Source organism: Cynocephalus volans, chromosome 7, assembly GCF_027409185.1.
Source record: "Cynocephalus volans isolate mCynVol1 chromosome 7, mCynVol1.pri, whole genome shotgun sequence".
NCBI lineage: Eukaryota > Metazoa > Chordata > Mammalia > Dermoptera > Cynocephalidae > Cynocephalus > Cynocephalus volans.
The window spans coordinates 99115875-99129096 of record NC_084466.1 but is presented as its reverse complement, the minus strand read 5'-3'; the positions used below and the strand labels follow the sequence as shown (position 1 = coordinate 99129096).

The 13222-nt window shown below is 43.9% G+C and overlaps 1 protein-coding gene across 1 annotated transcript in view; it reads left to right on the top strand.

The window, feature by feature from the left end:
- Positions 1-3493: 3493 nt before the first annotated feature.
- LOC134381979 (core histone macro-H2A.2) overlaps positions 3494-13222 on the top strand; it is a 57483-nt gene continuing 47754 nt past the window's right edge. Inside the window, exon 1 of the mRNA XM_063101965.1 lies at positions 3494-3615. The gene's annotated coding sequence lies outside the window, so the exon portion shown is untranslated. The remainder of the gene's footprint in view (positions 3616-13222) is intronic.

Sequence of the window (13222 nt, the reverse complement as noted above, 5' to 3'; positions counted from 1 at the left end):
AGAAAGAAAAGTACATTTGGGAGAGCAAAATCTATGAAGCTATTTTTAAAATAGATGATTTTGGGGGTGAATTACTAGTAGAACCAACAGGAAATGAATTTGGTTGCATGGCTGATTCATTTGATCCATTTTTGTTCATCCGTAAGTCATGATACCTCCTGTCTCTAAATAGAGAAGTAGTTCATCTGCATCTCAATAAAATTAATCAACATCCTTGTCAACGGAGTCAACTCACAATCAATACATGTATTCATACTATTGTGCACACATACAGGTCAAGGGTTAAGTAAATGTTTTCAGTACAATCGTAATCAACCAAGCCTTCTGTAATTAGGCTGTTTGCTGACTTGTTGAGAATATGTACTGGGAGGGGTCCAAGGGCTTTGGATCATGTGGCCTAGTGCAAAATTCCTTTGCACTCACCAACCCTCATATTAAGGCAGTGATTAACAGCATGAATCTGCACCTCTTAATTCTGCAACTGTGGGCAAGTTTCTCATCCACTCTCTGCCTCAGTTTCACCATCTGTAAAAAAGGAAAAAATAGTGCTTACCCCATAGAATTGTTGTGAGGATTAAATGTGTTAATAAGAGTATATTAGTACATTTCTGTTGCATATAACAGAATACCTGGGTAATTTATAAAGAAAAGAGGTTTATTTCTTACAGTTTTAGAGGTTGGGAAGTCCAAAGTCCAGGGAACACATCTGGTTGAGGGCCTTCTTAATAGGAACTCTCTACAGGGTCCCATGGAGAACAGGATGTCACATGGAGAGAATGGGCTGAACAAGAGAGAGCTAACCTCCTTGCTCTCTTTCTAAAGCCATCGGAACCACACCCATTACTCCATGAGTGGATCAAACCGTTCACAAGGGTATAGTTCTTACAAGCTAATCACCTCTTAAAGGCCCCACATGTCAAATACTATAATTGGATTTCCTACCTTCTTTACACTGTAACAAGATTAAGTTTCCAATACATGAACTTTTGGGGGACACATTTAACCCATAGCAAAGGGTAAAATGCTTCATACAGTGCACATAGTAAGCATTCAATAAGTGTAAGCTCTTATCATTATTTGTTATTCAACTGGCCAGAGGTTCCCTCAGCTAGAGGCCACTGCAGAACTCAAGATTACTGATGAACTTATATTCATGTTGACTATTTTAAATGTACTTTAATTATACAATATTATCTGTCCTACATTTTTATTTATGTGTTAAATGTCATCATTAAACATACATAATTTAACTAGATCTAAATATTAAGTTGCATATCTGTCCCCTACACATCCTGGAAAGCTGGAAAGCTTGGAATTGGTGGAAACTGCATTGGCTAGGATCTAGAAATGCATTGGAGGCTCTACCACTAATTACTCGTGTGGCTTTGGCTGAGTCACTTCACCCTCCCAAGTACCAGATTTCTTCCTATAACACAAGGGGTCTGACCAAGCGAACTCTGTGATTCCTTCTATCCTAAGAACCAAAATATTATGAAGCTGACGATGCCCTGATTCTCCGGGTTGTGACTACATCGTCTATTTGAAGAAACCAACCAATATGAAATGGGGGAATCTTGACTAGCAAATTTCCTGGACTCAGCTTTTGTCAGGATAGCACATAATAAAATGCTAGGAAGAAAGAAGTTACGTAAAGTTCACATAAAAATGACCTCGTATACCATTTTTATTGGGAAATTACAGGGAGAATGTGAATCTAATATTTACTGATGAATTATTCAACTATATTTCAGTCAGCTTGGCTGATTGGGTAATAGAGTAGGAGTATTTTTCAAGCACTCCTAGAAGGCTCCTGAATGCTCTTGAATGCTGGCCTGAAGGTTATTTCAGGTAACGAATGGGCACCAGAACTCTATGGAAGAAGGAACATAAGCACTTCCTTTAGGAATGGGAAAAAACACCATTGTGAGGTGCCCCGAGGGATCATTCGAGACCCTTTAAATATGTCTTGGGAAAAGAGAACTTTATACTGATTGGATTTCTGACCTGAGAAAGTACCTTCCAAGACAAAGAACAGTGAGGTCATACATAGAGAGTGTAAAAGGCTTAGGAAGAAGTGCGATGGAAGTCCCAGTAAACTAAGACTATTGGGTCCAGGAGACTTTGAGAAGCCATATGAGATTTAAGCAGAGAGGTTTACTTATTCCTTTATGGTACATGCGTGATTTGGGGGGAAGTCAGAGAGGTACATGTCTGGTTTCTCAGCAAATAACACTTGTTTAAAATGCACATGTTCTAAATCTAAAGCACTATCTATAAATGCCAGCAATCACCATGGCATTGCTAGTATAGATCCAGAGGATAGTAGGCATTTGGGTCCTTCTCATTCAGGGAATCGGAGGCTTTCAGGCACACCAAAGCCCCCCATTGCCTATATAGTTCATAGCAGCCAACATACACAATATTATCAAATGGTAACAGTTTTGAAAAACATCCATTTGGCCAGTGCTAGAGAATTCTGTTTTCGCGTGGGCTTCTCTTTTTTGAATGTTGCTTCTCACAATTCTTCGACTCATCAAGGAGAAATCAGAGGGAACATGGATGTTCCGTCCAAGTTAGCATTTCCCACTGAAATCAATCCCTTTGACTCGCCCTCCAGCCATGGAGCCCTTGCCAACACCTCACAATACAAAGGAGAGAACTGGCTTCCAGCAAGAACGGAGCAACCACTAATCCCTATTACCACACCTGAGATTGTCCGCCACACCCGCATAAAAATACATTTTCAAGAAACTAATAAGAATTAGTCCGTAAGACAATAGACTCGTGCTCATCTTAATACCCATTGGGATATTACTAATTAACACACTGTAAAGCAACCCAGTTAAAAATGATGTCCATGCACACGGTCTTACCCACCAAATCATACATCTGCTACTCCACATATTACCCAACGCTGGATTCTAAATCGGTCTTAATTTATAAAAAGCCGACAGGCATGGATATAAATTCTCAATTCTCGTGGCTGTGGCCGCCCTATTCTCTCTTCCCAGTGGCGGACACAAACGTGAATGTATTTGTTGTTCTTTAAGGACACGAGGACATCGGAGGTGGCATTTTTCGCTTTTATCTTCTAAGGCTCTCTCCAGAACTGCCAGATGAACGCCCACGCCGCCTTCTCCCACCAGAGGTGGACCCGGCTAGCAGGAGACCCTGGCTGGGGACCGTGGCGCCTCTGCGCCCAGCTCTGAGGAAAGCCTCATCTTAGCAAGTGGCCCTCGGCGCATCCGGCAGGTCCGCCAACGACGCGGAGGCCGCGCGGCTTCATCCTTAATGCTCCTGGAGGACAATAGCTCATCAAGCCCCAGCGACAGCCCCGGACCCGTCATGGAGCCTGGGCTGGCGGGGGATCAGGCTGAGCGACTCCTCCTAGAGGTGGTTATGTGCAGAAGGAGCCGTCCCTTCTCCCTCCTCCTCCTCCCCCCGCTACTATCCGCGGCCCAGAGAACTGCCGCTTGCCGCCATTGACACGCACAGACAGAACCCAAAGAAAGGCAAAGAGTCCTGCCCGGCACCGGCGCCGCGCGGGCCGAACCTGCGCCCGGGGAGGGGCGCGCAGAGGGCACGGGGCGCCCGGAGCAGGCGGCGCAGCACCAGGTGAGCCCGCCATGGCGAGGGCATTGTTGTTTAGGGGGCTCCGGGGTCTGGAGACAAAACGCGCCGCCGGGGCAGTGCAGGGGCGGGAGAGAGCCACCCCTGTGTGTCTCCCCAGCCGCTGCCGGCGCACCCCCGGTAACCGATCCCCCTGCCAAAAAAAAAAAAAAAAGGTTAATAAATCAAGCCTCCCAACTTGCTTCCTTGGGAGATAAAGGGGGCTTGTTAAAGAAGCGGTAAAATCCCTGCTGCCGGCGAGGGGCCGGGGGCATCCTGGGCAATGGGGAGGGAGGGAGGATGCGGGGTCCCGCAGCGGGCCACAGGCGAGGCTGCGGCCGCAGGGAGCGGGGGACTCCTGGGATGCGGAGTTTGGGGCGCAGAAGCGGGAGGGGGGGTACCCGGGCGCGGAGGGGGACGGGGCGGGGGCCCGTGCAGGGGCCCGGGGAGCGCGCCGAGGGTGGCCGGGGTGGGACGCCGGCCGCTCCGGGCTGACAATGGAGGGGGTGCGGAGGCGCGGGTCGGAGGGAAGGGACCCGGGTCCGGGGGCGGGCCGCGCCGGGGAAGGTCAGGCCGGGGACGCCGGGCAGCGGGGGCGAGGGCCAGGGGCTGCTGCGCTGCCACACGGGGACCGCGGGCGGGCGTGCGCCCCGAGGCCGGCGCGAAGGAAGGCGCGGGGCCGGGCACTCCCCTCCGGTTCCCTTTCCGGGGCGCCCGGTGCCGACACGCGCTGCGCTTTCACCGGGAAATGGCGGCCCCTCCGCGGCTCGCCCGGGCAGTCCCGGCTTCCCGCTTTGCGCGGGAAAGACAATAATAATAATATTAATAAGGAAAAGGGGGGATAAAAGTAAAGTGGCTGCGGCGTCGCAAAGGGCTGCGCCGGCCGCCGGTCGCGGTGCGAGTCGCGCGCGGGGCGCGGCGGGTGGGGACCAGCGCTGCCTCCCCAGGCTTCCAGCCCGCAGTCCCGGCGCGCCCTGGTCCCAGCCTCGCCGGCCTCCAGAAGCGCGCCCGTGGGTGTCTTTCCCCGCCTTTCCTCGTGGGGGCGCCCTCATCTCCTGCCCTCTTTGTTCCTCACAACAATGGCCAAAGGGGCATTGGTCTCCCAAGGGCCAAAGAGCCTCCTTCTCCGGGAGTTTCCCGTCTCTGATTGTTCCTGGGCTTGAAATGGGCCACCGTGGGTCTGATTTAGGCCTGGTCATTGCCGGGGTGGGAGCGGGGTGGCAACTGCCCTGGGTGGGTGAAGCGATGAAAGGGGAGAGAAGAAATGGCTGAAAAACCAAAGCGGGGGTCCCTGTGTGTTTGAGGTGGCGCGATGGGCACCACGGCTCCGAAGTCTCGATTGTGAGGGCGGTGGCTCCATTACAGCGGCGCTGGTGACTGTGGTGTCAGGCCAGCTATCCTGCTCTGGGCATTTCAAAACTAGCGCCCAGTTCTAAGCCCCGCAGACCCCAGGAGCCCCTGGTGGCAAATGGTTTCCTTGCTGTCTCACTTGTGTGTGTGGCGACATCGTCGTACCCTCACTGGGCTGCATGCTGAAACGGTTCGATGGGTGAGAGAAAAAGAAAACATTATTAAGAGCGAGAATGTGTCTTCGTTTGTGTTGTTTTGAAACAAACTAAGCTACAAATAATTCACAAAACGTACATATTTAAGTGAAAGTTATCTCTTAACCTTTTGCAAAACTCTTCTTTTCAAACTAAATGTTCAGAGCTCCAAGATTTGGAACGGTGCTGGTGATTTTTAGAATTGCTTTAGCCAGAGATTATCATATAAATAAATATAGTGTAGGCACCGCCTGGTGGGAAAGTTTATCTTCAATCACATAATTCACATCTTTAAACCCCTCTTTCCTGTATCCGAATTTCCTCTTAAAATATGCCCAGTTCTCCGCTCCTCTGATTCTTCCTACCCTAACTCAAGCCTGCCTCATCTGAATCCATTCATTGCCAGGCTTAAGACATTATTTACGTTTCCTCTGTGTACCTCCTTGGATCCAAAATGTCCCAAAGATTCTGACCCTACTCCCTCCCATTCCACTTTCTGTCTAGTTCCCAGGGTTTCGGAGGCGCCTTTGGTCTGCTGTTTCCCAGTAGGGGGGACACCCTGCTAGCTATTGTCTAAGACAACCGTGTCTGTTTTCACTGCCTCCTCCTGCCAGCCGAGCAGGAGGCAAATCGTGTCTTAGACAACTTTAAATGAAAGATATGTGTAACTTGTTCAGGAGAAGGAATGTGCAAAAATTCAACCAACTTTCCTAAGAATGTTTTTCATTCTTAAGAAATAACCTCGAAGTTAGATGCAGTTTTGGTAGATGCTTTTGAAAAGTGCGTACTGCACAGAAATGGCCAAAGAACTTACGGTTAGAGATCATTCAACAAATGTTTATTGAGCACCGATCCTTAAACACCTCTGGACGGGGGAAGGAATGCAAATAGGAGGAAATTAAGGGCCCTACTCTTACAGTGCTTGCAACCCCAAGCCTAAGAGATAAAATATAAATGCAGGTAAAGCAAGGCAAAAAGTGATATTAGCAAGCTAATGGGAAAACAGGTACATACTTTCATACACTGCTGACATGTGTGTAAATTGATATAAAGGGCAATTTGGAAGGCAGTTTGGCACTATTAAATTAATAGTGTGTACCTCCTGTGACCCAGCGTTTCATTCTTGGTATGTATCCTAAAGAAGCAGTCACATGTGTGCTTAGAATGTATAAGGATGTTCATTGCAGACTTTTGGTACTTCTGAAATTGAAAACAACCTAAGAGCCATCAATAGGAAAGGGCTAAAAAAAACCTCTGATACATCTACCTTCTGAAATATTAGGCAGCAGTTAAAAAGAATGAAGCAAATCTATACATACTGAGATGGAGAAAGGTCACCAAGACATACTTTTAATGAAAAAAGCAAACTGCAAAACAGTACATACTGTATGGTACTAATGGTGTAAAAGTGAAATAAAACTATACTTTTTTTTAAGTAAAAATGTATGCAAAAATGGACAGAAGAAGATACCCACTAAAAAAGACAAGAACTGGAGGACTTGTCAAGAAGGGCTCTACGCATATCATGACTCATACCTATCGGTAATCATTGCTATAATATTTGAAATTTTACTATTTGAATTAATTTATATATTTCTTAATAATTGTAAAGTGAGTGATAATGTGTAATGAAAGTCACAAATTAAATGCTTCTATAATTTTTAAAGAGAGAAGAGAATTTTAGACTGGAAGGGAACAGAGAGTGTAGCAGGAATTGGATGGAAGTGGGACAAGGGGACACGGTAGGTAGGATGATGACACTGAGCTAGCTCCTCCTCTTTCCTCAACACAATTATGGAAATTCGCTTTCGAGGCTGCAGCCCTGCCCTGTCCTGCCAAGGTTCAGGCTGAAGGGGAACTAAACGCTCACAATTTCTTTCATCACTCTATGATTCTGTGAATATCTTAAATTAGAAAAGTAGCTAATTTTTTTAAATTTTATTTATTTATTATTATTATTATTATTTTACATTCTAAGATGTTGTGGAGCAGTTGGGGGAGGGGCCTAGGGTGGGAGGAGGAGGAAGGAGGAGGGGTGTGATCAAGTATTAGAAATTTAGAAGGAAAAAAATGAGCCAGTAGAAAAGAATATGAATTCTAATAATGATATTGGAAGGTGGTATTTTAAAAAGGAAGTAGTGAAAGCTTGAGGATAGGGAGGACAGGGAGGTTTTTTTTCCTCCTGGGTACAACCTGGGATGTGTGTTGGGAATTAGCCTTGGGGAAAAGATAAGTGATTGAGAAGATAACTCTTTAAACACACACACACACACACGCACACACACACACACACACACACACACACAAAATGAACCTGGAAATGCTTTTGAAACAAAATATTTAAGTCTGGTTTTATTTATTTGCTCATTTATGGAATATTTATTGAATGTCGACTGTGTACCTAGCATTATGCTAAGTGCCGTGGGAGATGAAACATGCAACAGAGTTTAGGAAAAACAGCCCAGACCATGGTTCCAGAAATTGGGGTCAGGGGGCTGGTTCTAGGTCTAGTCTCACACAGACTATGTGGCCACAGACAAGTCAGTCACTGACGACCACTGCTCCTTACAAGTCACACCTTTCACTGTGGCTAAAATTGGGCGGAAGGGCACCAAATGATTGATGACTCAAGTCCTTTTCAGTCTTAGATTATGATTTTGTGAAATCCTGTGATTCCAGCATTGCAATGATTGTGAATTCCCAGGCAGATGGAATTTGGAGAATACGGCATTACAGTAGGAGGGGTCCAACTGTGCCCAGCTTTGGGAAAAATCAAAGTGTTTGCTGTCATGAGGGTTCTTAGTAGAATATGGGGCTCTCAGAGTTTTTCTAGGGTTTAAATGTCATTACCACCCCTCTATACCAGCTCCTAAGATCAATGAGAGAAATAGGAGATGTTGCTGAGCTCTAAGCCTCACGTTATTACACACACACTTCAAGCGCTGTAGCATTATAGTAGTCGATATTGAAATGGAGGGACAAATAGAAATATGCTCAAGAAAATGTTCCCTGGACTATATTCTATGCAAATTGTTCTCTTATGACTGGTTTCCTTTGTCAAAATAAATCATAGTAGTTCGTGTTTATTAAATGCCTACTACCTGCCAGGTACTATTCCCAGCATTTTTTATATTTGTTATTTAACTGTGACAGTAGCCCTATGGGTAGGTACTGTTATTATACCCATCTTACAGAAAGGAAGAGAGATTACAAATGTGCCCCAAGTCACCACACGGGGACCCCAACGCAGGCAGCCTGAGCCCACAGCCCTCCAGCCTATGTCCCTGTGGTAAGAACTAGGGACTACTGGCCTTCTGATGATTCTCAGACTATGTTTATTTTAATATTAGTGTATGCAGATTTTTATTTTAAAAACTCCTCATTTGCAACACTCTTTTACCCAACTATGACAAATGAAAGATAAAAAAAGTACCAAGTTGAACCACCTAATACTGTACTTTAAACTGTCTTGTCACAAAGTATTAAATAAGATAAATTTAGTGGTTTCTCTGAAGCCCTTACTCTTCATTGACCCATCTCACCATCCATCATACCTTGCCCGATTCATTTGACTGGCATTGCAATTTGGACTTGGAACGAAGTGAGTAATTCAAGTCAAAATTCTCATGCTTTGACAGAAATGGGTGTGGAGATATGCACAGACCACCAGCTTATGGACCCTGACTTCAGTTGATTCGGTGATATCAGAAGAGTTAGCTACAGTGACCATATTTTTTAACCCAAAATTACAACACATGGTCTGACCAAAGATTTGGGGATTGTTTCTAGATAGAGAGGCAGTCCTGATGATATACGTAGTTTAGGTGCCTGAATTTGGAATATTTCCATGTTAACAGGGGACAAAAACATAATAAGATAAAATCATGCTTATCCTGGAACCCAGGCCCTGTGTTTCCTGGGCTGGCATTACTAATGGTGTATTACTAATGGTGTACAGAATTATGTGACTTGTATTTTGAGCTGCCTTCACTGCTCTATAAGACCATTAAAATTAAATAGTGGTGGTAGACTACAAAGAGGTAAATTCCAATAGCTTATACAATATACATCATAAACTTTTAGGTCAGATGATAATTCACTGGCTTCCCCATCAGAGCGGTAAACTTCCAAGTTGATCAGTCTTGCAGTATTTCAGTGAAGTTGAAATCAACTCAAGTATCACCCCTCACCTCCACTAAACTGAATTCTCACCTCAGCTGTTCTGTAATAAACAATGTTGATCATTGTCTTGTGGTGGAGAAAAAGTGGCCCTAGAAACAAAATTAAGCAGATTTTTCAGGTGCAGTTTTTCTTTTCTATGACTATTGTGGGTGATGAAATAGTGACTTCAAAAGAAAGCACCCCTGGATGGATGTGACTTGTTTTACCCGGGGTTGCCTCATCCCTGTGAATGTACGTAACAGATGGGGCTCAGGAGTCACTTTCTGAGCATCTTTGTGGAATAGCAGCAACTTCACAGACTAGAAAGGGCCTTCGGGGTCAGCTGATGCAACAGTTGTCAGGGGGAGCTCCATAGAGCCCAGGGTTGCTGAGGGATCCAAGGCAGGAAAAGTTGGCACTGAGCTATCGAGGTTCCCGGGCACCTCCCCACTCCAGCCAGTTCAGCTCCCCTTCCATCTGTTTCATATGTGAGAGCTCTATAATTTTTGTTCAGGCAAAAGGGGAGTTCTGAACAAACTGGCTTGCCTAGGAGCCATAGCTGGTCAGTGCAGAACTGGAGGCCCCCTCCCCTCCAAGCACTGCACCTTCCATTCTACCACCATGATGCCCCTTGAGGGTTTGCAGGTTTCACCCACAGACGGAAAGGCACCCTATGGCCAGTGGTAGCATTTAGCTGGTGCAGCTGATACAACATGCCAGGGCCTAGGGACCACGGGGGACCCACACATGCATACTCAGAACACTGCCTGTCAACAGCACAGAACACTACAGCTGGAGGAAAAGCCCCCAGCCTCTTGTTGCCATATTGCAGCCACTGCCTGAGGACTGACAGTAAGGAACACAGGGTAGGAAGGTGCAGGCAGGGGAATGGATGGAGGAAGAGGGGTTCCAGAGCAGCTGCCTCAGCTTAGAGCACAGTCTGTTGTTCTGTATTGAGAGCAGATATCTGGCCCCACCAATGTACTCAGTTGCCCAGCAGACATGGATGTCTCTGGAAACCCCTTGTGGATCAGGGAGCAGCGGGGCTATAGCCAACTTGCTGTCTGGAACTGGTACACTCACCCCAACCCCCAAAGGGAGCTCCTGCATCCCCCCACTCCCACCTGAGCAGCTCATTTTGGCTCAGACAAAGCAGAGGGACCATTGCTGTTAACGATAAACTGCAGAACTTATTTGAAACTAGGAGATTTTGAGGAAACAGGACAGTTTGCCCTCTGTTCCTATTTGTCAATTCTCAAAAAGTGAGAAGTCAGGAAGAGACCAGGCTGGACCCAGTGAGGGTTTTGTTTTTGTTTTTGTTTGTTTTCCATGAATAAATAGATTCAGGAAGGCAAACTGAAACCAAATAAATTCAGTTGATTTTCTTGTTGACTTTCTTCTGGGGTGCATTACTCACTCAGATTCAAAGAAAACTAAAATTATTTTTATTCATTTCTCATCTAACTAGTACTTGTTGGCCAAACATATTTATATTAGAAAATAGCATCAGACTAATTATGAAGAAATACACTACGAACCAACAACTTCTGCTTTTCTTTTAAAAAAACATAGCTCAGGATCAACAAAGACAACAAAGTATGTTAAAAGGTCACCGTGTACTGCAGCAGCAGCAGATATCCTAAATCCACCCTGGATATGCCCCCAGCCCTTCTCCCAGCTCCTCTGTAATAACCACACACACTCGGCCTCTGAATTTCAAAGAATGTGTTGGTGGTTGAGTTTTCCACTCCACAAAGTGATTTGAAATACTATTTTAAAAGGGAATGATTTGTTATCCAATAGTGTAATTTAAATAAATTGGATTAATGCTTGGTTCTAACGTCCATGGTTGGTTAATTTGGTTAATTTGATCTGCGTGTCATTTTGATGAAATTGCATTTGATGTAGCTCTTTACATTATAAATTGTTAATGTGCTTTAACATATATGACGATAAAATTATTGACTATTCTCAGTCACATAAAGGTGGCCTCAAAAGAAAATGGTTTGGAAAGTATTGCCTGTGCAGTAATGCTTTGCCCTTGGAGTTCATAAATGGAAGTGTAATAGAGCAAGTGATTTAGCTAGTATTACTGAAAATGGTTTTTACACCTACAAAATAGATGCTAACAAACTATTATTTTAATACAGTACTTAGGGTAGCACACCAAAATATATTAGAATTCTATTAGGTGTGAGGCTGTCTAACAGATTTTTTTCATATCCTTTAAAATATATTTCTACACATAGTTAATATATTGTTATTGAATTCCCTTATTTCCTACCTAGTTTTATTTCATCTTATTTTATTCTCCCAAAGGATAGTTTTGAACTGACAGAGTAAAGATGCTTCATTGCAGTGTCTACTTCGTTTTTCATAAATATTTATAATATAAAGTATTCTGAAGCACAGTTCTACAGATTAGGGAAATATCATAGGGACTACAGATGAATAAATGGAATGAAGTTCAGCAATTTTAAAACAGTACACGGATCCATTAGGGAATGACACCATGAATTTCAAGTTCATGAACGTTTCAGAAAACAGTATTTAAAGTTTTTATTTTTAAAATACATTTCCATTATTAAAAAGTTATGAGATCTCTTATTTTTAAGTTTCAAATAATATATATATGAAAGAATTTTGATGTATACTTCTGAAGAGAATGATCTCAAAATAGTAGTTTAAAATAAGCCAGCTTGTAATTCCAGACCCTTTGTCAAGGTGATTCACCAGTGCAACCAAACCTCACCTGTGACATGCTGGCCTATAATTATTGCTCCCAATCCTCAAATTACTGACTACTCCCTCTTTTTAAATGCCTTTTTGCAGAAGCTTAACTGTAGAAAAAAAGGATCACTTAAATCAGGATGCTGGAGGCTTCTAATAGACATCTTGCTGATTGAGAGTTTGTCATGGTCCTCATCAGCTTACAAAAAATAAAAAATAGCAAGAAGTTCAGGCATAAAAAATGGTTCCCTCTCTATCAGCTCTTTACCCTTGAAAAAGAACTTATTTGAATTAAGAGAAAATATTGGCCTAAAGAAACCAGACTATTTTTTCTCTCTATGAAGGCAATCAGTGTGTTAAAGTTTGCAGTTTTTCACCAAAAGCAATTCATTCAATAAAGACAAATGCTTAGGATTCTTTCCTTTCCTCTCCTCCCTTCTGGGATTACAGTATAATTTTAAATATTGTTTATGAGAATCCCATATGCCACAGTTGTGCAAACACAGACACACTGAGTTGGATTCTATTACATTAATGTGTCTTATACAAGCTCTTGATGTGAAATTTTATATTCTTCAATTATCTCAAGACCAATTAGTTTTTACCAACTCACCTGGTGATGAAAGTGATCTTAATTTTTTATCATGACATTATTACTCAATTATAAAGCAGTTGAGCTATTTCTCCTTACCAGCATACCCATTTCCAGGCTAATCCACAAATGAGATTTGTTAAGGTGTTAAACTAAAATGATATCTTTCGTTTCAGTTCAAAGTGATGGACTGAACAGATGTGCTTTTCTTCAACCTCCTCCTTCTCTGGAGCCCATAGAAATAATGGTTAAAAAGTACAAAGAAAATAAACACTTAATAACGAAGGGGCAGGGGCTGGTTTTGGCCATCAGCAGATGGGAGATTACAAGAAACCTGTGGAAGGCGGAAAGTATATAGGAACATGTGGACAGTGTCACAGGGGAAGCCACAACTAAGAATATAAGCAAGAGAGAGCTGCAGTGAAAGTAGGCAGTGGGGGGAGAGGGGACCCACTGAAGGTCTGTGTCCAGGACAGCCAGGTGAACTGGCCTCTCTCCCTCCCTTCATTCCCAGAAATGGGAATCCAGTGTTCATCCCTCAAGTTAACAATCTGAGGTTCCTCTGTAATGAAATCAAACAGCTACA